Source organism: Perognathus longimembris, chromosome 28 (assembly GCF_023159225.1).
Source record: "Perognathus longimembris pacificus isolate PPM17 chromosome 28, ASM2315922v1, whole genome shotgun sequence".
Lineage (NCBI taxonomy): Eukaryota > Metazoa > Chordata > Mammalia > Rodentia > Heteromyidae > Perognathus > Perognathus longimembris.
This window is the reverse complement of record NC_063188.1, coordinates 116,225-119,738: the sequence shown is the minus strand read 5'-3', so window position 1 is coordinate 119,738 and position 3,514 is coordinate 116,225. Positions and strand designations below refer to the sequence as shown.

General features: G+C 40.6%; 1 protein-coding gene across 1 annotated transcript in view; it reads left to right on the top strand.

Moving 5' to 3' along the window:
• Nucleotides 1-458: 458 nt before the first annotated feature.
• The window catches only part of Spry3 (sprouty RTK signaling antagonist 3), a 7,060-nt gene continuing 4,004 nt past the window's right edge, over nt 459-3,514 (top strand). Inside the window, exons 1-2 of the mRNA XM_048336675.1 lie at nt 459-596; nt 1,861-1,939. The gene's annotated coding sequence lies outside the window, so the exon portion shown is untranslated. The remainder of the gene's footprint in view (nt 597-1,860; nt 1,940-3,514) is intronic.

The following is a 3,514-nucleotide window of genomic DNA, read 5'->3' as shown; positions in this document are numbered from 1 at the left end:
AGAAGAGGTGGTGGAAGAGGAGGAAAAGGGGGAGGGGGAGGGGGAGGAGGGGGAGGAGGAGGGGAAGGAGGAACAGGAGGAGGAGGAACAGGAGGAGGAGGAGGAGGAGGAGGAGGAGGAGGAGGAGGAGGAGGAGGAGGAGGAGGAGGAGGAGGAAAAGAGGAGGAGGAGGAGGAAAAGAGGAGGAGGAGGAGGAGGAAAAGAGGAGGAGGAGGCGGTGGCTGCGGCGACAGCGGCTGCGGCGACGGCGGCAAGCAACTTACCCTGCGGAGCTTGCTTTGGGGAATACGTGCATCGAGATTTAGATCTGCATGTAAAATCTATACAAAGTGTCTGCCACTACGGATCTGATCACCTCTTTCCCTCCCCTCCCCACCTCTCTCTCTCTCCAACCCCCCCTCTCATTCGTGTTTTTCTGCTGTAAGGGCAAGACAGAACTATATCTGTTTCTGGTTTCACTGCCAGTAAAGGAGTTTTCATTCAGATTTTCCGAAGAGAAGTGAAGAAATCTACAGAGTCTGGTGAAGAGCTTCTTTGAGCCAGATGGAGCATTATTAGTTCTGCTTTTCTCAGCATGGATAAACCCTTTTCTCAAGGTAAGCCAGAGGGATTAGCTCTTAAAGACTCTACAATTCCGTCTATGTAATGCACAGATTGCCATTCATTCCAGACATCGTGTGTGTGTGCGCGCGCGCTCGCGTGCGCGCGTGTGCATGTGTTTGTGCGCACGCAAGCGCCAGGGGAAAATAAAATGAAAATCTTTTAAATTAGATTTAAGTGAATCAGCTCTTGTACAAAATTATGTGCATTTGACACTTGTAAGCCAAAATAGGAATGGAAAATGATCGCTTCTTAGCCAAATGTCAATTTGATGCCTAGCTTGTTGACCTTTGCATGCATTTTGTTGCTTACCTAAACCCCATGTAGTGCAGCCTAACCACACAAGGTAAGGATTTAGGAATAACCCGTGCTGAGTCCAGTCTGGCTGCTCAGCAGGCATCCTGTTAGCATGAGACTAGTCTTCTATTGGCTCACAATTCTGGGCTGAGCATCGTTCAGATTTCATCACTTCACCTTGCCCTGGGTAGAAATGGCGCAAGCTGACACGGCATAACTCTTTACTTACATTGAGTCAGAGCAAGGATTTAGAAATTTCTGGATCTGTGCCTGTGTATATGTACACATGTCTCTATGTGGCATATAGAAATTCAGTCAAACATGAGAGCCTAAGCATGTCTACTTAGCCATTAAGCATTTGATAGGACCTAGGGCAGTGGTTTACAGCACACTCCCTTCCACATGTCTAACTAATTACCACTCACTGCTGCATACCAAGTTGAATGAACAGAAAACAGATCTTAAACTCCTAACCAGAAATCAGTTTCAAAATACAAACTATACTTGCTTTTCTGGGCATATTAAAACCTCACTGTAACATGGTGTATTATCACATGAATTCAGTTATACCAGGTGTTAAAGTCAGGTTCCCAAATAGTCAGCTCATACATAAATACAAATAGGGCACAAACTAGCAGTTTATCCACAATGAATATATTTTTCATGCCCTTTTGACTCTAAGCAAATATATACTAAGGTTTAACGGCAACATTCTAGACATTTTGGTGCTTCCTTCTGTTTTTAGGTTTCTAGTGTTGCAACATAGTTAAGATAGTAATCTGAGTGACTTGGATTTGAAAGTGTTTACATAGTTAAGTAGTAAAGAACCTAAGGGAAAGAAGACTAATTCTGTATGGAAAAACTTTTGAGATGGAGATAAGAAGCTAACAATCCCAGCATAAAACTTAAAACATTCAAGAAAAGGAATTGTTTTAAAGCCCCTTTTTGCATGCCCCTTTGCAGATGAAGAAACTGAGGCCTGGAACAGAGGTCACTTGCCTCCAGTCACACAGCAAAGTAAGGCTAGCATTAAGACTAGAATGTAAGTTTTTTGTGTCTTATAAAAGGATTAGGACTTTAAAAAAAGATTCCAACTTCTTAAATGAGCAACTAGCTTCTTAACATTTCCCTCAGGATTAGAAGTATGTAAATTCATTTGTTACTACAATTTTTGTCTGCATCACTGTCACTGAAATACTTACATCTTTAATAAAGCGAGGTCTTAAAACTGTGACACCCTCGTTTGAAATAAACTTCTATGACTCCTAGTGAAACTATTAAAGTAATGAATAGGACTTGGGCAGCAAAGTGACAAGTTAAGAGTTAAATGTGGTGAGAACCTGGCAGCTCCAGCAAGATGTATGTGGTAGGAGGGAGGCCCCGTCAGTGGCTGAGAGGTTAGTAATGTAAACTATATACAACTTGGTATTTGTAAGGGGGGGTATGCTTTGATAGAGATGCAAATGCTTTTGCACACAGAGAGGGATTTTTAGAGAGCAGACTTTGGAACAGTAGAACTAAAAAAACATATAAAGCCATAGCAGAAATTCCCTCATGTTTGCTTTTAGTTATTCTGAGAACTGGTGTATGTAACAGCAGAGTACAGGAAAAAAGCAACACACCCAAGTTGTTACACAGTGACGCTTAAAACAGCATTGAACCCATGATAGTGGCAGAAAACAGGAGCCAGGCCCTGTATCAGAAAGAATTTACAAAGCAATCAGAAATGTTTTAAGGTGTTAGTACAGAAGAGCATTAGACAGGAAAATTTTCAATTTTTGTTTCAATATGGTAGATTTTTACCTTTCAGGGAGAAAATATGTTTTCTTTCATTAAGAAACATGAACATTTCTTGAAGAGATTTACCTTTTGAATCCCTAAATTGGCCTAAGAAAACAAATTTCTGTTTAGGTTGAACATAGCAAATTTCAGGGCTACAGAAAAACTGTTGAGAAAGCTAGAGCACCTGGCCACCAAGACTGAGATGGGAGTGGGTTTACAATGCATCATTCATTACTGCAGAGGTACTACGTGACAGAAATCACTAGATCCCATTAATAAGCAGCCAAGAGTGACAATCACTTCAACTCCTATTTAATAATATTTGATGTACACATTCTCATTTGATAGAATATGGAATGGACCAAGAGCACAATTTCTTAACTATTGCTACTCAGAATGAATGGCTCTTTAATGGTGGATGTCTGAATCATAAGCATGCATGCAGTGGTAGTTTTTCATCTAGTCTCATGCTGCAGCAGTCTTTGCTTATTCCATTTTCAACATTTTCCCCTTCTTCTGCTGTATTATGCATCTATTTTATTTCCTCCTTGTTATCCAAATAAGATTCAGCAGGTCCAGAATGATAAACAATTTCTTATTATTCATTCCTTTAAAATTTCACTCAAAACCCTGATTTTATTCTGCTTCTACTGCTCATGATATTACAGATCTTCTTCATTGGAGTCAGAGTTGATTCTAACAAAAAAAATTAAGAGCAGGAAGAAACTATCTAATTCCATACTGTTGACTGCCTTATCTGAAGGCAAAGACAGTGCCTCCTTATTACAGATTGATCCCAGAGCTTCCTTTAATCATCCAACCATGTCTCTCAATT